Source organism: Eptatretus burgeri, chromosome 3 (assembly GCF_056783735.1).
Source record: "Eptatretus burgeri isolate ZD-2024b chromosome 3, Ebu_testis_v1, whole genome shotgun sequence".
Taxonomy (NCBI): domain Eukaryota; kingdom Metazoa; phylum Chordata; class Myxini; order Myxiniformes; family Myxinidae; genus Eptatretus; species Eptatretus burgeri.
Window position 1 is genome coordinate 124,719,577 of NC_140963.1, and position 22,306 is coordinate 124,741,882.

Below are 22,306 nucleotides of genomic sequence, written 5' to 3' on the forward strand. Positions count from 1 at the left end.
GAGTCTTACTTTGGTATTCTCTTTCCATTCTGGACCATTAATGTTCCATGGCATGGTGTGAAACCTGACCTGGATTCTTAAATGTTTTGTACTCGATGAAGGTTCAACAGCTTAATTGTACAGTATTTAAACCACATAACAATGACCCATATACTTATTACATAGGCAGGGACAAGATAGGGACATGTGCTCTTATATAATCCATATAACGAGGGTGGTTGGTGGAAATTTTTGCTATGTTTGTATTCGTCATGAACATATGCCTCTGAGAATTTTAGAAAACCGAGCTGACCACAATGCCGACCTACTTCCTTGCTCAAGTGTTGCTTGCCATTTCAGTCGATGTGTCCTGAAGTCCCATCTACATACTACCAAAACAAAATTGTGAATTAAAATAAAACATTTCTTCTTCCGTCATACTTTTCTTATCTATTCCTCTCCTCAATCCCCTTTTCTCCCATTCCATCTCATCTCACTACCCTCCCTTGTCTCCATTTTTCTCATACCCTCTTCACACCACCCTTTCTATTTGAAAATCTGGTATTGCTTCCAGGATAATAGGACAACATCCATAAGTGAGTGTACATGGAACAGCCAGCTTTGTTTGTTTTTTTCAAACGGTATGCTTACAAATGCACCAGCCTTCTGACAGCATTACCTTTCTTTTAGATTTAATGAGGTTTTCAGGTTCATGTATTCTAAGAATCTAGACTAGTGTGTGTGTGTGTGTGTGTGTGTGTGTGTGTGTGTGTGTGTGTGTGTGTGTGTGTGTGTGTGTGTGTGTGTGTGTGTGTGTGTGTGTGTGTGTGTGTGTGTGTGTGTGTGTGTGTGTGTGTGTGTGTGTGTCCCCTCCATAACTCCAAAACCATGAAACATAATGGCTCCAAACTTTTTACATGCATATTAAGAGAACTCCAAGGATGTGCGTGAATGGAAATTCAGTGTTTGGGTTAAAACACTCTTTTTTTGAAGAAAACTAACAGCTTACCTCTATGAAAGGCTTATCCGTAATCAGCCCAACTTTGTCTCACAGGGGTCTTAGCCACCATACTGATTTGGCCTATTCAAACTTGCCTTAGAAACACAATCTACTCTCACAGTATAATTAAAGTATATAATCAAAATATTATATTGGATTTGAGAATCAGATATGGTGGACTAAATAATTGTTGAAATTTAAGTGAAATCTGAAAATTTAAATAAATTAGCTATGTTTATAAATTAAATTTATTTTGTTACGCAATGCATGAAACATAACTTTTCTACTGTTTGCATGATTACTTTAAGTGAAGAAAAGATTAAGGAATGTGTAGAAAGTGTAACCATTCGGCGCAACAAAAATAATTAACCAACGGGATCGCCGCACTCCACAAGCTGCTTTTGCAAGCCATGGCAATTCAGTCCACAGGGGTCCTTTTTTCGACTATTATGTACACAGTTTTATTTTTCACTGTTTTCTACGATCTGCTTTCATTACAAAATATACTGAGAGGCAATGAAAATGCGTACCAAATTGAAATTGGCATTTATTTCACACTATGTGAAAAAGGATCAAAATAGTAAGTAATAAAACATGCATGATGGACGTCTCTTATGGGTGTTTGATTGTGTTCGAGTTCGGTTTGTTGCTTGTGTATGGACGTTTGAGTCTGAAAGCAGCCATACAGCAAATCTTGTAAATGATGAGCATTGGTTAAAAAACATGCTGCATGTGGAACATGTGTATCAGGTATGGGAGCATGCACCAGAGCAGCGTGTCGCTGCGTCCACTTTCCGCCGGTACTCCAGGAGCCATCCCCCAGCAAGAGCCATCCCCTGGGGAGGATCTCTCTGACATCCTCCCCAGAATCCAGTCCATACAAGTGCTGAAAAGTGTGGGGGCCAGTACACACCCCTGATGAACTCCAGTAACAACCGGAAATAAGTCAGAGATAGTATCACCACATCTCACAGCACTCTCAGTACCAGAGTATAGTTCAGACATCAGATAGATCAGATTTGGTGGCACCCCACGAAGACCACGAATCCTCCAGAAGGCATCCCGATTCACTGAATCAAATGCTTTACAGAGATCAACATAGGCTGCAAGCAGCACCTGCCGAAACTCTCGTCTGCGTTCGGTGAGGACCCGAAGAGCAAGGATAGGGTCAATCATTGTCCTCTTTGGTGTAAAGCCTGACTGCTCTGGATGCTGGTGCTCAAGCAGATTATGGTGAACTCTATCAAGAATTATCCGAGCAAAGACCTTGCCCGGCACTGAGAGCAGTGTCACCCCTCGGTAGTTGTTACAATCTTGGCAATCACCCTTCCCTTTCCAGAGAGGGACAACAAGGCCCCTCTTCCAGTCATTTGGGATGATGCCTGTGTTCCAGGCAGAGCACAGAACTGCATGCAATGACATGAGTGTAGCATTTCCACCAGTCTTGAGAAGTTTAGCATGGATGCCACGAATCCCTGGAACTTTACCCCCATTTCAACCGGTTCACCACAGCCTGTGTTTTTACAAATGAAGGTGGACCACAGTTGATTGGAGTGTCAGCAACAGGGATTGTAACACCCCTGACATCCAACTCGACAGCTGGTGGATCAGCCTGGTACAACCGCTCAAAGTAACCGGCCCAGCGGGCATTCACTTTGGACTCCTCTCTCAAGAGCCTACCACCCTCTACCCCAAATGCAGTTCACCAAGGGATGAGCTTGGATGAACGCAATGCACGAATTCCCCTGCAGGCAAGATGAGAATCACTTGACCACAGGTGATGCTCTATCCCCTCACAGATTCCTCGCACATAGGCCTCCTTGTCCACCCTTAGCACATGTACAGTTTTACGCCTCAGCTCCCTGAACAGCTCAGCTCTGCCATTCAGCCTGGCCGTGCGACTCTGGTCAATGGTGTCCAGTGTCCCTTGAGAGAAAAAATTCTTCCTTGCCCTGCGGTGAGTTCCACGACATCCACCGGCAACATCAGGGACGGTGGTCTGGAAGGCACTCCACAACTCCTCAGGATCTCCCAAAGCACCCAAACCCCCCAAATCTCCACTCAGCCTGTTCTCAAACTCCTCAGCTCCTCTCTCATCCTTGAGCTTGCCAATATCCAGCCATGGCTGGGATGATACCATTCACCTGGATTTAAGGTGCAACTTCAGAGTTGCTACAACAAGCCCATGGTCAGTATTGATGAACTGTGCACTCCGGTAGACCTTGCAGTTTTGGATCATCCTCCAGTGACCATCAATGAGCACATGGTCATTCTCCTTTACCACACCGCCAGTGTTCGAATATCAAGTCCAGTGATGAGCTTGTGGGCACTGAAACCATGAACCAGCCACCCTTAGTCCATGACTTCTTGCAAAGTCAAGGAACTTAGTGCTATTCAGTTCACAGTTCCAGACCCATTGGGACCAACACACGTCTCATACCCAACCCTATCAGTTCCAGTCGATACATTGATATCCCCCAAGACTAGAAGAGTATCTCGTCTGGGGCACTGATCAACCACAGACATGTGTATCCATGCCCTATAAAAGCTGAGGTTGCATAATTGTGAGGCTCATTGTGAGAAATAAATGTCAAAATGCCATGTCTAACAAATGATCAGAGGAAACAAGCCATCGGTATGCTGAATAGTGGAATCACTCAAGAAAGATATACTCAACACTTTCATACCCACCAGCCAACAGTTTCTAGGCTACAGAACCAATACAGAGCCACAGGAAGGGCCAACAACCGTCCTCGTTCTGGTGCACAGTGCATGACGTCAACAAGCAGAGCCAATATATCATCAATCACCTCCGCAACTGCTTCAGGACAGTATGAGACACAGCCAGAACCACCATTGGAACAAGGGGACAACTCATCAGTGACAAATCTTCACACATCAACACCGACTTGCATGACAACAATGGGCATCAGCTGGTGGTAACTTGGATGGCAGATTGTGGGTAAATGTCATCTTTTCTGATGGATGTCTTCACGTGTACTGTGGGCAAGGACACCATTTCGCTCAGGGCTGCAGGATTGAGAAAGACTGTTTTGGAGGTGGCAGTGTTATGGCTTGGGGAGCAAACGTCAAATGAGCCCTCCACGCAACGTTGCAGAGCTTACTGCAGCCTTACAGTTCCATTGGACAGCAATCCCACGAGCTCTGATCCACTGCCTGTATTGATCCATGCCTCACAGACTTCAAGCGTTCATCGCCGCCAAAGGTGGTCGGTCACACTTGATGTCTATCTATAATTCCAGCAATCTCTGTGTGTCTGTCTTTGTCTGTTTGTCTGTCTGTCTGTCTGTTTGTCTGCGACCGCCGCTTCTCGACGACCGCCGGTCCGATCTCATTGAAACTTGCCAGGAATATTGCCGGGGCCCCGCAGATGTGCCTTTTCGAGGTTTGATGTCAATCGGACGAGCGGTTCCCAAATTACGGCCATTTATCTGTCGACCAATGACAACACACCGTGCTATGGCATCACGAATGACGTCACAATGTTTATTTTTTATTTTTTATATTTTTTGCACGATTGACGGTCCGATCTGATTGAAACTTGCTAGGAATATTGCCGGGGCCCCGCAGATGTGCCTTTTCAAGGTTTGATATTAATCGGACGAGCGGTTCCCAAGTTACGGCCATTTATCTGTCGACCAATGACAGGACACGGTGCTATGACGTCACGAATGACATCACAATTAATGCTTATTTATTTATTTATTTATTTTTATTTCTTTTACACGATTGAAACTTGCCAGGAATATTGCTGGGGACCCTCGGATGTGCCTTTTCGAGGTTTGAGAGAGAGAGAGAGGCTGCACATACTGGTACTCACCTGTGGTGAGTATTTCAAGTTACATCTTCTCTGAGGGGGTTTGTCGAATCTGGCAGAGGTTTTCGTATTTGGTTAGCCCAATGGCACCTGCATAGCCCCACGGAACTCGATTTTTTTTCATTTTCGTCACAAGGTCACGAACTCAGAAAATGTCAAAAAAATCAATAAATTGGGCATCTAGCTCCTAGGGTTTTCAACTGTTTCGAATGAAAGTTGGTATGCAAGTAGTGATCTTAGAGTTCTACAACTTTCATCATTTATGTTTTTCCCGATTCCTGCCAGTTTGCCCGTGGCGTCCCCTCGAAGGTCAAAAAATTAAAAAGGCGAACCGTGTACATTGCTCGTGAACCATCGCCGTCTCCAGACTTGTAGCTCTTTTATAATCAACGGGTTTATTCCCAAACCACAGGGAAATAAAAAGAACCATGAAATGGTGGGATTGGAGGGAAGGAAGGGAATACAATTAATCAACAACGAATTATTTTCAATGAGGTAAAGGTGAGGTATTAATCTAAAGAAACGAATGCGCCTCACTCTGAACTCAATCACAGACAGGAAAGGGACAAACCCGGGGGACTCAGCTCTTGTGGTTGCGGGGGGTGGGGGGGAGGATGGTCACACAGCAGCCATGAGCAGATAATAAGGACGATGGGCAGAATGATGGGTGACAGGTCGCAGGCAGACGATCAAGCACAGGGCGAAGACAGGCAAACAGGACGATCTCCTCCAAGCTCTCCTCATCCTCACAATTCCTGTTCTCCTCCAAGCTCAATCCTCTCAGACCCTTTTTCCTCAGATCCTTCTCTGTCTCCTTTTTCTGCTCTATTCTCTTTCTCCTCAGAACTTGATGGCCCACTCTCACACACGCACCACTCACACGTGATCTTCTGCTCCTCCCTCTTCTCCCTGGGCAACGCTCCGTCCCTTGAAGGCATCTATAGCTCCGCCCCTGGAGGTGTTCATAGCTTGCCCCTCACTCTTGCAAAGACTCCGAGTGCCCCCGTAGAGGTTTACATTGGGGTTATATGGCACAATTTCCTCAACCATAATTCCGAAATAACTATGATCATTCACCACCTCCTGTATGCTGGACGTTTAAACAAGATGATCCTGAAGCTGACGTGTCCCTACTTACTACATCGAGATTGGCTAACTACTCGCACATGGACCATGCTATTCTATGCATTTCTCTCTGTTCAAGAGGAGTGTCTAACCCCCCCCCCCCCGGGGCAATCCCCACAAGCATAACAATATTAATAGTTGGCAGTTGCTGCAAACAAAGAGGTATGTAGACCACACACAGATGTGGAACAAACAGGTACAAATGATGCATGCCTGCAAGCTTGGTTATGTGTGGGCAGGTTTCGCGGATGTGCACTCCAAACTCGCACCTGGACTACCGTGCATCTGACTGTTGAGAAGGTTATGTGGCCATCTCATTAACCATGTGCTTCTTCTCATGGGGAGCGCTGAAACCATGTGGGGAGCGGAGATGCTGAGGCACCAAAGCCACACGGGATGTGTCATGCAGTGCGGGTGTAGGGAAATCCATGCATGTATGTGAGTGAAAGTATGAGTATATCACCGGTGCACATGCACAGTCAGCATGGCCTGCTAGGAGGTTGGAGGAATGCATATGGGGGTTGGGAGGGGGGTATGTTCAGGACTGACAGTTTAGTTTTAAAATTGAAACGGTTTCCCCAGAGTGTAGCATGTACAAATCCGATTCGGAGTGAGTCAACCGGAGGGGTGCAAGGCTTGCTGCATGTGCGAGCTTCCATGCACGCATGCAGGCATGCCTTTACCAGGTAGATAGCATGGGTTTTAATTTCTAAATGCTCCTGCCCAGTTTTATGGAGAACATGGAAGTTAAAAAGAAAATGTTGCTGTTTGGGCACATTTTATCGCCCTGGTAATGCCCTGGTATACTGCCTTCCCTCCCTCTTCTCTCAGGCAGCGGGAGGGGAAGGCAGCATGAGGGGAGGGGAAGGCAGCATGAGGGGAGGGGAAGGCAGCATGAGGGGAGGTTGAGGCAGTGTGGGGGAATGGGCAGGGCAATAAAAAGTGCCCAAACAGCAACATTTTCGTTTCTAACTGCCGGGTTCAATATGAAACTGGGCAGGAGCATTTTTAGCCCACGCTATGTACCTGGCAAATTCAAAAATAATATATACCTACATACACACACATATATATATATATATATATATATATATATATATATATATATATATATATATATATATATATATACATATACATATCTATCTATATATTACTAAAACTCTCATCATGTATGTATGTATGTATGTATGTATGTATGTTTGTATTGTTCCGGATTTCAGAATCTGGTCTGATGAATGCAGCCACATATCCAGGTCCTCAAACAGTTATTTCCTTAAATGCAAGTTCAGATTAGCCCCATCTCCATGTCTCATGGGATCTTAAATCTGATGCGTTGAGAAGGGGAAAGGATAGATCCACTCTCTTATGGGAAGCTTTTTTCTTTATGACAGACACGTTCACACACATTTCTTTCACGATTTCTGAAGCCCGCCCCCCATTCTTCCTCAGCTACAACCTTTTGTGAGCTCCGACGCCTGCCCTTTTTGAGAGCATATGGGTCGTCATGGTAACCGTGTACCAGTGGAGCGTGGTGAGCTTGGGGCGGAGACGGCCCGGAGATATAAAAATGAGCGAGAGGTAAGTTCTGAGGAGAAAAGAGAGAAAAAGTGTGAAGAGAAAAGCGTGAGGAGAAAAGAGGAGAGAAAAAGTGTGAAGAGAAAAGCATGAGGAGAGAAAAGCGTGAGGAGAAAAAGTGAGAGGAAAAAGCGAAAGGAGAGAGGAAAAAGCAAAGGGCGAGAGAAGCGAGCAAGAAGCGGGTGTCTGACTTGCACCGACGAAACAATTGGTCCTTCCCAGTGCTTGGGCAAGTGAGCGTGTGGTGCACGTGTGGGTGTCTGACCAGCACCGAGACAATTGGTCCTTCCCAGTGCTTCGGCAAGCGAGCGTGTGGTGCGTGTGTGGGTGTGAGCAGCGCCGCCAACAAGTGAGGCAGGGTCGGTCAACAACAACACCAGTGTCGAAACCCGCGACGGGCCATCTTGGTGCCCTCCAGACTTCGACTGGTGTTCAAAGCTGCCCCGTGAGAGGGTGCATGGCAAAGCTGGGTGCTGGCAACGGACGTGACACGCACGCACTTATTTCAGGACGTTTTCGCTTCACGGACAACTTTCTGGTGAGCGAGATGATTCTTCCCCCCCCCCCTCCTCCCCCTGATTCATCTGCTGGGTACCCATGTCTGTGTTTAGCTGTAAGTCAACCCCCCGATAAGCATCTGCTCTTTGTCTCTTTCCTTGCATTTTGATTGATTTTGCTTTGAAATTCATTCTTTATTTACCTCAGCAAATAAAAAGTTATTTTTACTTATTTATTTATTTTATTATTCATAAATTATTTGTCGATTTCCAACCTGTCCGTGTTTGTCCTTTCCTTCCATTGGTCTAGCATTGTCCAAACCTCGACAGACTGGGAGGTCATTACTACAGATTTGACCAAAAGTCGTCGGCGTGCACCAGCGGTTAAAACGCTCAGCCGCCCCAATTAAAATATAATCGACATATCATTGGTGCTTTGCCGAGGGCGCGCTCCCCTCTCAGATAACCACGTGACCTCTAGTTAAACGGAATAATTAGACGGTGGATACTGGAACTCGTGGTTAACTGGGTGGCGTTCGTGTTTTTAAAACAACCCACCGTACCACAATGTTAATTGTGAGCGGTGGCCCCAGCTCCGGCTCTCCCGAGGATAACTGGGGATTAATCCCCCTGAGTGACAAGCTGGTGTCTCGCTACCCGTGGCCGCAGCAGTATGTATGTTATGTATGTATATGTATATATATATATATATATATATATATATATATATATATATATATATATATATATATATATATATATATATATATATATATATATATATATATATACATATATATATATATATATATATATATATATATATATATATATATATATATATATACATATGTTCCCGAAATACAGCCAAAACGGTACACGACAGCACAAAAATTTTCAGCCCACCTTACTCACCATTCTCCTGCGGTGTGTAGCATCAACTTTTGTTCAAATCGGGCAGCGAAAAAATTATTAAAATATCAATTCCCGATTCAGTGAAGTGCTCTTTGGGAGAATTTGATCAATGCAAACAACTTCTGCGGTATAGTTCGCTGGAGCTATCTATCTTTTTGTTTTTCTTAAAATGATTTATTAAAAAATCTCAAACATTTAGTATCGACAAAGAACGATTTATTTTAAAGCATAAAATAAACCTCCATTTTGATCTAATACTTCCGTGTTCATTAATAAATAAAATTGTGTTTAGAAGATTACTCACAATAATTTCTTCAACTTTCCTTTCTCCGGTTTTTTTTTTTCACATTGACGCGCAATATCAAGTTTCGTTTAAATCGGGCAACGAAAAAGAATTCATAAAAAAAATCAATTCCCGATTCAGTCAACTGCTCTTCAGGATTATTTGATCAATGCAAACAACCTCAGCAGTATAGTTCACTGGAGATTTTTTTTTATCTTGCCAAAACGAAGTTTTTACAAGATATGTTAGTCAGCTTGTTTGTTTTTTTTTTGTTTGTTTGTTTGTTTGTCTGTAATCACGTATAAAAAATTCTGCAGAGCACAGTTATCATTGGAAATTTTTGTAACTTCGCATATCAGAGGCCGAAAGAGGTCCCTTTCAGTGCACAAAATTTTGAAGGTCAAGGTCAAAGGTCAAGGTCACTTTGTCACAAATCAGGGGAGTCGACGAAACCCTTATTTTTGAGTAATTTTGATCGGATGGTCTTAAAACTTCATGGGAATATAGTTCATGGTCTGGCGCTCAGCTGATGAATTTTTGGTGGCGATTGGCCTTGACCTTCATATGTTTTTTTTTTTTTTTCACAACAAAAGCTGTTTTTTTTCACCGCTTTCACAACAGGAACCCAATGGGTTCATGGGTCATCTAGGATATATATATATATATATATATATATATATATATATATATATATATATATATATATATATATATATATATATATATATATATATATATATATATACACACACACACACAGAGAGAAACTGTGTGTGTGCGCGTACGCATACATGTGCGTGTCTCCCCATAACTCCAAAACCATGAAACCAAGCAGCCTGAAACTTTGCATGCATACTGTACGAAGGGAACTCCAAGGGAGTGCATGAGTGAAACTTGGGTGTTTGGGTTAATTATTGGAAGAGTGGAGAGGGATGCACATTTGGCATTGTGAGGGGTGCAAGGATTTTTGTATTTGGAGTTGGGGGGTCGGGGGGGGTTGCACACTTGGAGTTAGGAGGGTAGGGAGGGATGCAGACTTGAAGACGAAAGGCAGAAGGGATGCAGACTCAGTCACATTTTACATTTGACAGATTTTCCATGGGTCTCTGCCATTATGATGTGAAGGGCACTCCTGTCAAACTCACTAAATATTCCACACGCTATTGCAAACTAATTCCCTTGCAATAGCCCTGTGGATCCGGTTATCTCCTTGTACATGCACGTACTGTCAGAACCTGACATTCGCATGGGATATCTTCCAGGCAAATGCCGTGAATGTCGAATCCACGAAAGGCGGAGCATTGTTTCAATGGGAAAATGTGGGATAGGTTCCCGGCGGTTCGTGATTCATGATGGAAAATCAAAAATTCTGTGAAAAACCATGAATATGCTTGCTAAAATCCATGCATACGTGAAGCACAAGGCCACAAATGTAGAAGCAGGTCAGAAAAACCACGAATATGCGAAACACAGGGCTGTGAATCATTAATCTCATCGACACAGAAGAACCTGATTAATATCTCCAATAAATGGATGAGGTGTGTGTTTGTAATGCATGTTTTGTATCGGGTTCTGCTGGAGCTTTCTGATATACTGTATGGAGTGTGATACACCAAAATGATTGTCATGACCTCCTGAGTTGATTCGGCTAATTAACTACAAATAACCCAAAATAATTCCCATGTTTTTTTTTAACGCATGCAATGTTAAGGTGAAAAGAGCAGCTTCGTATGTCTTTGAACAGCATGGTATTCTTATAAGAAAATTAACAAACAAGAGTGAGAATTGCTTTGCATATTCATGCCTCCTTCCGATGTGCTATTTTCTTTGTCTAAAAATGGCATAACTGTGAAAAATTGACGAAACACCCTGAAGCTTCAAGTTCGGTAATATAATGAAGCCATGTGCCAAATGTCACTTAAATATGTTAAAGGGTATGGGAAAAAGAAAGTCTGGAGGATGGACGGACGGACGGAGAGCAAACCTCTAGTCCCCTCCAATGAAACCGGTAGGGGATTAATAATAAAAACAATGATAACATTGTCACAAAGCACATTAATAATATTAACAACAATCATAAAAATAGAACCACACGTCCTGAAACTCACCTGGATCAGGAGCAACAGTCACTCAAACCCCCCACAGACCCTCTTATTCCCTGATTTTTTTTATGCTGTGAACAAACTTTAGTACATCATGGGTGATGAAAGTTGTGGTCAAGTTTCATTGAAATTGTGTGTGTAGTTTTGGAGGAGAGAGCAAATGCTGATTTTGGGGGGTCAAAAATCCCCATAGACTCGATGATGAGTGCATATTTTGTTGCCGTCAATACACCTTCGTTTGGCATCAGATATGAAGCTTGTGGCCAAGTTTCATCAAAATCGTGTGTTTGGTTCAAGCGATAATTACTGAAGTGTTCATGGACCGACTGACTGAATCACTCACTCACTCGCTCACCTACGGACAATGCTCGATCGCATAAGTTCACCAAACTAAAGTCCAGTTGAGCTAATTAATAGTAGTACCATTTGGCAGTAATAAGAATGAACGTATAATCCCTGTCCTGACCCAAACACATCTGGGCTTTGTGAAAGGCAAACTAATGCTCATGCAGTACAGCAGGCATGTATGCTACAAGGCCGTGAAGACCAATCACAATTTTGTCTAACGGACCAAGGGGCTCGCCATTATCCTGAAATTCATGACATCCTTTGAATGATGCAAAGAAGACTAGGCCTCACAGTCCACACAAGACTATAGTTTTCTGCACTGGCACCATCACCATCACCATATGCCATCATGTAGGTCATGACATGAAAGGATTAAAAGGGATGTGGATATGAAACAGACAGGATGGGCCAAGCAGGCTATTCCTGTGCTTTGGTTTCCTTGGGTGTTCTGGGAAATTATGCCTCGGCCTACCTCTGTCCAATGGCACGTTGTAATCAAATCCAGTCGATTGTTCACATCCTGCCACTGCCAATGTGTGCTCCCAACAATGACAGCGGAGTCGTTGGTTCAGCACACATTGCCATATCCATCAATGTCTGGAGGACAAAGCACGACCTTCTCTTTCTCTCAGGATCAAATGTGGAAGCGAAGCTTTCTCAAGAGTTAAAGCGGCACATTACGGATTTGATGGCACTCTGCTCTAAAGCTAAGTTGTAACTTCTTCAGATGTGTGCAATCGGATAGAAAATTCCAATTTAGGCCAAATCGATCCAGACTTGTGTTGGGAAGTGAGGGAAGGGCCAGTGTTTTGCAGCTCATTATTCATGGCGACTTGTGTTGATAAGCAGGTTTTTGAAGAGAATTGTTTTATGCCTTTGTGATTATACATTGACTGATTTTGCCTGAATTAATTGCTTGATTATATATTGGTATTTTATTGGCACGTTATCATTGTATTGAAATGTAATCAGTCTTATGTTTACCCAGTATTCCATGGTACTTTTGCAAAAGAGTAAGTCATTGTGTGCTTTTTCCTGGGCCAAATTCCAAGTTCCTGCCACTTGCACGTCAGAATTATTAATGTCTTGGTTGTCACATTGGGATTGACCAATTAATGGCAAGAAGGAAGCTGCTGTGGCTGGAACTGAAGGGTCATGCCACACACAATGACTGTCTTCTGTTTAGGAGAGTTGCTCACTCATTATTATGGAACAACAACAATAACAAGTAACAACAGCAGCAGTAGCCGCATCAATGACCGAGTGTGACATTTTTGGCATGGAAAAATTTGACATCTTTCTCGTTTTGTAATGCAAAATAATTTGAAAGTCTTTTGGACAAAACTTGCTGACAAGTGAACTTGGCTGAGAAGCCTGTGAACTTGGCGACCCCAACGGTTCTTGCGAGCATGACACCTCCATTAATACCAACTGGTTCTTACTTCTTTGTTTCACAAGTTCATGACAGCTATGTTAGCTTGATGAAGGACTTGATCACCTTTGTTTTTCAAGAGAATGTTAAACTTTTCACTATCGACAAGGGAGTCTTTGTTATGGACCCGACATGACCAAAAGGAGGGTATGCTTGCCTGTATGCCTGTATATATTGGTGTTTCAAGTCCAACAAATGCGTAACGCAAAGAAGGTCGACGACTCCTAACAATGAGAGTGGTCTACCTTCTTTGCATCCCACTGCTTCAAAGATGTTGTTCCTCTCACAACCTATGACATCACTTTGAAGTTGCAGAGCAAACATCGTTTCCACATCACTGTGACGGTGAATATTAATTATTTATAGGCCGTTTTCCCCCCTCATTACAGCCTGTTGACTTGCCTCTATCATTTTTCCTCTATCAATGCACCTTCCAAAACCGTCTGGTACTCCTGTTGAGGTTGACCATGGTTCTTTCTTTTATTACTTTACAAGAATATATTGTTCCATCACATCCATGCAAGGAAGAGAGTGGGAGGCCCCCAGGTGATGTATACTGTACATGTTATAATGAAATGCCATCAAGTTCATACTGTAGCTTTGCTCTGACAGAACAGGACTTTGTGCCAATACGCATTCGGTCACGTGTCAACAACATAATAGTGTCGCATGGAGTCCCATAATCTGAGTTTACGCAACTACCTCCCCACCCCACCCCCACTCTACCCACCTTCCTCTTTCTGATTATAACTCCCCATACACTCCCAGTCAAAAGTTTTAGAACACCCCCATTTTTCAGTTTTTACTGAAATTTAAACAGTTCAAGTCCAGTGAATAACCTGAAATGGTACAAAGCAAAGCGGTAAACTGCCAGAGGTTAAAAAAAAAAAGGTAACCAAAAACTGAAAAATAATGTAAATTTAAGAGTTGTTAAAAAAAAGCCCTTTTCAGGGAACAAGTAATGGGTTAGCAACTGCAGCTGTTCTGCAGCAATGGAAGTAAATTAAGCCTTGAAAGTTGATGGAAACAATTCCTATAGGTGTCCCAACTTTTGTTGATTAGTTACAAACCCTCTTCTTCTTCTTTCGGCTGCTCCCGTTAAGGGTCGCCACAGCGGATCATCCGTATGATCCGCATAGTGATTTGGCACATGTTTTACGCCGGATGCCCTTCCTGACGCAACCCTGGTCGCCTCTTACGACCCAGGGATATATATATATATATATATATATATATATATATATATATATATATATATATATATATATATATATATATATATATATATATATAGATTAGTTACAAACCCTCTGTCTGTATAAAAGCAGTGTTGGAACAGACTGTGTTGCGACACACTCTGAAGCATTATTTGGACAATAATTCACTGCAGGAAGTAGTATATCGCTCTCATAATGGCAAGAAAAAGACAATGAACAAAGGAAGACAGACAGACCATTATAACCCTTAAAAGTGTTGCTCTTTCCTTTGGAGAAATTGAAAAGTAAGCCAAGGTGTCAGTGAGTACAGTTTCCTACACCATCAAAAGGCACTTGGAAACTGGAGGAAACTCTGACAGGAAGAGGTCTGGCAGACCCAAAGCCACAACACAATCAGAAGACAAGTTTCTGAGAGTCAACAGCTTGCGTGATCGGGGGCTCACAGGACAGCAGCTTCAAGCACAGCTTAACACTGGTCGAAGTAAGGAAGTCTCAGTTTCAACTGTGAAGAGAAGACTTCGAGCTGCAGGTTTGAAAGGTCTAGTGGCAGTAAGAAAGCCATTGCTAAGATGGTGAAATAAGAAAAAGAGGCTTGCCTGGGCCATGAAACACCGCCAGTGGATGACTGAAAACTGGAAGAAGGTCTTGTGAACCGATTAATCCAAATTTGAAATCTTCGGTTCATCACGCAGGGTTTTTGTACGCTGCCGAGTCGGCGAAAGGATGGTTCCTCAGTGTGTGACACCAACTGTCAAACATGGAGGAGGAAGCGTGATGATCTGGGGCTCTTTTGCTGGATCCAGAGTCAGCGACTTGCACGGAATGACTGGCACCCTGAACCAAAAGGGCTTCCACAGCATTTTGCAGCACCATGCAATACCCTCTGGTCTTCTCCTATTTAATCAGGGGTTCATTCTACAGCAAGATAATGACCCAAAACATACCTCCAGGCTATGTCAGAACTACTTTAGAAGAAAAGAACAAGATGGTAGGCTTCAAATCATGGAATGGCCAGCACAGTCTCCAGACTTAAACCCCATCGAGCTGGTTTGGGATGAACTGGAAGGAAGGGTGAAAGCAAAGCAACCTACAAGTGCAACACATTTGTGGGAACTTCTGCAAGTGTTGGGAAGAACTTTCTGAACAATATTTGATTTCCATTGTAGAAAGAGTACCACGAGTATGTTCGGCTGTTTTATCTGCAAAAGGTGGCTACTTTGACGAAGCAAAAATTTAGATTAAATTTTGTTCAACAAAACGATTCCATGATTTCTTTTTTATCTGCAATTGTTTGTTTGTTCGATGCTTTAATTTCAGAGTACATTGAAACATTAAATTGCTTAAATTTCAGTAAAAACTGAAAAAATGGGGGTGTTCTAAAACTCTTGACCAGTAGTGTAATTCAAAATCCACCAGAAAACTCCACCATTCCATTGAGCTTGCTTTAGCTGGCACAGAATTGGTGGGATGTTGGGAACTACAGGCAAGGAAGCTCTCCACTCGAGGCCAAAATATAAAATGCGAGCCACAGCAGAAAGATTTTTAGTGTGGGAGTAAGAGTTGGAAAGGAAAATGTGCTGGACACTAAAGGGAGATCTAGTTCAGTAGGTGCACCAGTTTTTGGAACAAAAATTGTTGGAGAATACGGGAGAGCGGAAGCCACCCTAACCATTATGCCCAAGCGAGCTATTCTCCATAGGAGTTGCTGCTCAACATCTCAGTCCTGTTCCAGCCTACTGCACCTGTGCCAGCCATGCCACAAGCAGACTCACCATTCTCCCCATTTCCTTCCTTTTATTTTCTACTGCCCCAGTTTAAAGGTTTATTTCTTTCCTTGCAACCCCCATCTTTTCCCAACCCATTATTTTGTTTCTGCAGGCTTTTGGCCATCGTGTAAACGTTTCATGCATGTTATGCTTTGTCTCAATTCGGGCTCCATCATGCCTCATCTCCTCATTGTGGGATATAGCCTTATTGTAATTACCCCGAGTGTGCAGAGTGAAAAGCGGGGTGAAGCAATTGGTTCACTTTGTCTGTCTGTCTGTCTACAAACATCAGTCTATGATCGAGGAACTATTTTATTTCAATTAAATGTTATATTTTGAACATGAATCGGAATACGAACCTGCAGTTTGGCAGAACTTTGGCCCTTAATTTGGTAAATTGTACGGAATCTCGTCACGACCGTGCATGCGAAGTGAGGAGTATGGGAAAAAGAAATTCCATTGGCTGCCTGTCTGGCAGTCAAACAAAACTTAAAATCATTCCAAGTAGAAAACTTATTGTTTTATGGATGTCGTAAAGGACACAAACAACAAGAATGAAGAGCAAATTTAACGTGTCAAATAAGGTGGTGTAAAAGTTGCTGCATCAATGGCGGTAAACTTCTGAAAATAAAGTTTGTTTTCTTTTTCTTCTACAACCTTTAAAATCTTTATTTTATTTCAATTGAATTATATACATGAACACTGTAGAACACAAATTGTCTTCTTGTCACTTTCAAAAACTTTCCATTTGGCAGTACTAAGACAAAATTTTACGCCATCTCAACCAATCCAATTTGTCGCTCACGCTCTCAGCATTGGGGAATATCGAGATCCAGACAAAATGGCGGTTTGTAGGAAATATAGATTTTGCTTGGAAACGTAATAAGGAAAAGCTTGAAAAACCATTCCCATGTCCTTTTTCTCAAGATTGTGTGGGGTAAGGTATTCTACGAACTCGGAACATAGCTTCATTATCTATGAACTCGGAACATAGACTTAATTTTCATTATCTCTGTGCTTAGTTTTATTACTGTTTTGTCTTCATAAAACTGTATTAATGTGATAGCTTGGAGCCGTTTTCTCTTCCCACCATCAGGCTCATCAGAAAGAGAAAGCCATTGTTAAAGCATGGGGTTTTCATTCTCCTACATATGGATATAAATTCGGCCAATCACTACTGTGTTTGGATATCCTGGGGCCACACCCCACATGTAGCCTGATGTTGGCTTCACGGTTAACGTGGCTGCTTTAAGATCTCAGGGTCTCGAGTTTGAGCCGCTGTCAGCCATTGAATTAACTCCAGGTATGGTTGACTTAACTTGTCATCCTTCTGATGTTGGCGAAATGAGTACCAGCATACTGGTAATAGGGGCACTGCATCAGTGGCACAGCCATGCAGCCAGCAGCCACAGGCTGCACAAGATAGCTAGCTACCCCACAATTGGGGGGTAGGTGAGCGAAACGTTTTCAAGATGATACAATATATCATTGAACTCGTCTTTGAACCATCTCATCTGAATCTGGTTGCCGAAAAGTCATCCTTAATCAATGTACATTGGACTGAGGTTTCAGGTTACTAATTTGGCCTGGTGGTTGCATCATCAAGGAGACATGTCTGTGCTGCTGATGAATTTCCCCTTATGTATGAGGGAAGGAACTCGAAATTTAGCTTAGGTGCTGGTGATGATTTACCGTTACCTATACTCTGTGATGCAAGACAAACACCATGGGATATTTTACCTCCACCAGATATTGCTGGCAGATGGGACACCTGACTTTAAGTTAATGCCAGGGATGGAGGAAGCATTCATGCAACGCCCTGCCTGCACAACACCAGCATTGCAGTTTATAGTTGAATCGACACCTCAAAGGCAAGTACCCCGGCTTTCAGATATCCTGTTGGACAAGAGTAAACCTCGACACAATGAACGATTGTTGCGTTTGTGATAACTGCTTCAAAACCGATTTCCGATTTTATAAACCATGTTCACCTCCACAGAGATTATTGGGAAATTCACAGAATTCCCTGTTTAAAGCTGCATTTCTGCATATGATATGGAGCAAGAATAATAATAATAATAATTTAATAACAATTACATTTAGCAATTTGAAAATTTGACTTTTGTTTCACTTTCATATATCTGTACTCCGATAGCTTTATGGTAGCGTGCAGCACATATACTCACTTAAGCATCCCACTGCTTCAAATTCCATCCTTTTTGCTTTCTCTACAATATAATTAGCACTACAGGAATAGTTATATGGCCTGCAGGAAAGAGGGTGACTCCTGGGGATAAATCACTTAACTATCGACCAAAAGTGCTTATGCTCAGGGTGATTTCTTCCCCAAATAATATCTCTTGCCATATTTTTAAAAATGAACTACAATCGAGTCACTCTTTCGATTGACAAGGTTTAAGTGTCGGGGTAACTCTGAGATTTAACAATTGACTGTGAATGTTAGCTTAGTGACTTGGATGAGCCCAGGTATGCATTAACCATGTTAAAAGATTTATTAGTAGGGGAGGGGGAGGGGTAAAGAATATTATTGTACAAAATCGATGTACCCTCAAATTATAGTGCGGATCCTTTCGATCTGAGAACCATATCATCTTGCTGTCGTGGTAGCTTGGGTTTTAAACCACTTAAACAAGTGTCAGATCCCATGGCACTTCATCTTTGAGTGCTTCACGTAATCAGTCAATCGGTTATCCCTCCTCCATCCAAGGGGCATCAGGGCACCCATGAAAAGTCGTAAACGTTTTAAAGCTGAGAATTAATCCCAGACAGATCGTTCCCAATGCCAAAGCAGCCCTCAGTCGGGGCACGAAGGTGGAATTTGGCCATGGTGCCAGCATACTGTGGCCTACTCTTTTCTTGAGATATAATGGGATCTTTTTGGCCAAAATTGTATATAACGGTTTGCAGATGGGACAGCCATTTAACCACCTCATCCATAAGGACGGCATTGTTTTATGATGCAATGTTCTGCGAGCAAAGCGGAAAGGCAACCACCTTTAGTCTGACCCGATCACCATCAGCAATAGGCTGGCACGATGACCGAGAAGCAAGTACACGCACCTCGAAACTGTCAATCCTGGGTTTGAATCTCGACCCACCTTTAAACTGTCATTCTGATGTTTTTCCAGACAAGGTGAGGCATGATTGTGTGCGCTGTTGATCGGATGGCCGTCCAGTCTGCTGGCATTCGTTGATGGATATTAAAAATCTCATGGCGTCTTTTGCATATAGGAAACGAGTTATTGCTGGAACCTTGTACAGATTCCAAAATTCCTGCCCAGATGCACAGTAGAACTGCATCAGCTGCAGCACAGCCACGCCTCAGTAATGAAGCAACAGTGAGCTGAATTGAGAAATGAATCTCAGTTAAACACACACTCGCCAACAACAAACGTCAACAATCAGATGTTGATTGCCAACGTATAACTCCATATATAATGCTTATGTACAATGTAAACTCGGATCAACTCTCGATATGTTGTTTTTTCCTTGCTCGAGAACTTTCCTCCTGTAATTCCCAATGAAGGTTCAAAGAAAATGCATAATTGATGAGGCTGAGGTGCATAGTTCCATCACTTTTGTCAATATTTTCACAAGTTTCCTCTTCTCTTTCTCTTGCACCTGCCTTATCCATTATCCATCCTTCTCCCTTGTATCAGGGGCCTACGCAAATGTTATTGACAATTAAGTCTGCTCCATCTCCTTCCCTGCACTAATTTGTGCCACTTTTATCTCGTCTACAGAATGTCATTCCCCCAGGTGTGTATATCACCTTCCCTTCCCTCTACAGCTTCAAGCGTTGCCTGCGGCTATCTCAGGTCAAACTTCATGTCACTTTGTGATATCTTATACCCTTCCGGGACACACTTTCCTGATTCCATTTATTTACTTTTGATTCCTTCTTTCCTCCTCCGAAACAGTCGAAGCTCTTCCACAAACCTTCATGCTAATTCGCCAAATGACCCAACTCATTGGTATGCTCGATCCACAGAAGATTCGGGACATTTTCCCCTGATTCTTCACGTAACCTCCTGACTAAGTTTTACTTATTCATTTGCAGCACTTGTTTTTCCACCACAACTGGATATAAAAGTTGCAGGTGAAGTTGGCTTCGAGCAGCTTCAATGGAGGCCTGATTTCCCCAGTGATGCGCAGAGTCGGGTCATGGAAATGTATTGTTAATGGAGGAGCCTCTTGCAGGGTGAATATTGTTGTATTATTATATAAAACTAAAAGAAGCATGACATTATTAGAGTAGAATTCGTGAAACCTCGTACTCTTAAGTTATCTCATATTTTGTGGTTGAAAGTCTCACCCACACAATCCGTGTTGTTTGATGTGTGGGGTCAAAACAGAAGAGTGCATTTTGGTTGTGAATGCATTTTGTTTCTGTTAAAATGTAAACTGGTGGTGCAAAATGCTCTGTATAAATAAGCATTCAATCTTCTACAACCACTTTACTGCCTTTCCATGCACTCTGTGGTCCCAATTACCTGGAACAATTGGGTTTATTATGCAAATCAGAAAATACAACAATGCTGAAATATTGTGGTCATGGTATGGGTACTGAATGGCAAATGAAGGGAGAATGTGCAAATAGATATACGAATGAGATGGAATGACAAATGAACGGGAAAATAAAGATTATATGTATTTGTGGAAAGATTTTGTACCCAGATCCTCTGTTGAGCTGTACCAGTGATCTGCCATCTGAGCTGTCTGGGTGACCCACAGGCTGTGCACACAATTCTCCCACATATAAAGATACCACTCTCTTTCCCCCCACTGCTTCCGTGGCACTCACTGCCAACCATAGGAGCAGCGAGGGCCTGTCCATGAGAGGGTCTTGCTCCTGTGGGGGGGGGGGCAATTCCCTGTGGTGAATAATAGTGCGCACGGAATTGCCCCCCCCCCACAGGATCAAGACCCTCTCATGGACAGGCCCTCGCTGCTCCTATGGTTGGCAGTGAGTGCCATGGAAGCAGTGGGGGGGAAGAGAATGGTATCTTTCTTTATATGTGGGAGAATTGCGTTGCTCAGCCTGAGGGTCACCCAGATAGCTCAGATGGCAGAGCACTGGTACAGTTCACCAGAGGACCTGGATTAGATTCCTGGTCTGAGCATGTAATTTTCCCACATATCCTTAAAGCAAATGAAATAGTTATACATCATCTAATATGTCAAAGGTCTTTCAAACCACTGACTAACTGACTCGCTGACTGATATAAAAGATCACTACCCTCCGGGTGATGAAGAAAGCAAAAATTTTGTGAGCCAATGGACATAGAAGCTGGTACACCAGGAAAAAATCACAGAATTGCCGGACAACATCCATAAATGAAAAAAAAAATTAAAAATGCGGGTGAGTGACCCGAGACATTGGGATAAGCACAGTCATTTTGTGTGCCAAGAGACATCGAAGCCGATGCACCAGGAAAAATCACAGAACCATCGGAAAGGATCCGTGAATGAAAATATAAATAAATGAAAAAAAATTAATGAAAAATCAAACACAGGTGAGCGACCCGAGACAATGGGGAAGCATGGTTACACAATGTGTAAGCATACCGCTAGTATGTATATATATATATATATATATATATATATATATATATATATATATATATATATATATATATATATATATATATATATATATGTGTGTGTGTGTGTATTGTTACGGCTGTGGAAATTCGCAGAACACCATATAGGTCCTTAGTGAGTTATGCCGATAAGTCCGTGTTCAGTTAGATTTCCCCACCGTTGTTCAATGGGGAATTATTCATGTCACAGGGCTGTGATTCTTTGAGATAGGTGTTTTTCTTTTCCTATCGTTATTTTGGACCAACCACAATGCCGCTTCACAACAACCACAACCACACCTGCCTCTCAACAACCACGCCATCCTCACCACTCCACCAGCAACTGTCAACATCTCCACGAACACAAAAGGGGAGCAACAACAACTCCCGCCCGATTTCTCTGGTAAACAAGAATGACGGTTGGGAATCAACAACTGATCCAGTCGATCTCTGTTGGAATGTCCCCCCCCCCGCGCCGTGAAGGGAGGGGCGGGGCGCCGGGGTAATAAAAGGGCGCACGGAGGCGTCGTCTTGGTCTTCGGGAGGTCAGGTCAGGGCAGTCGGTCAGAGTGTCAGTGTCAGTCGGCTGTTCGTGGTCTTCTGCCCGTCTGGGTCTTTGAGAA

The 22,306-nt window shown here is 42.8% G+C and overlaps 1 long non-coding RNA gene across 1 annotated transcript in view; it reads left to right on the forward strand.

Moving 5' to 3' along the window:
* Positions 1-20,840, forward strand: part of LOC147030912 (uncharacterized) — a 32,930-nt gene extending 12,090 nt beyond the window's left edge. Inside the window, exon 4 of the long non-coding RNA XR_015056565.1 lies at positions 17,830-20,840. This is a non-coding gene — a long non-coding RNA (uncharacterized LOC147030912). The remainder of the gene's footprint in view (positions 1-17,829) is intronic.
* Positions 20,841-22,306: the final 1,466 nt, after the last annotated feature.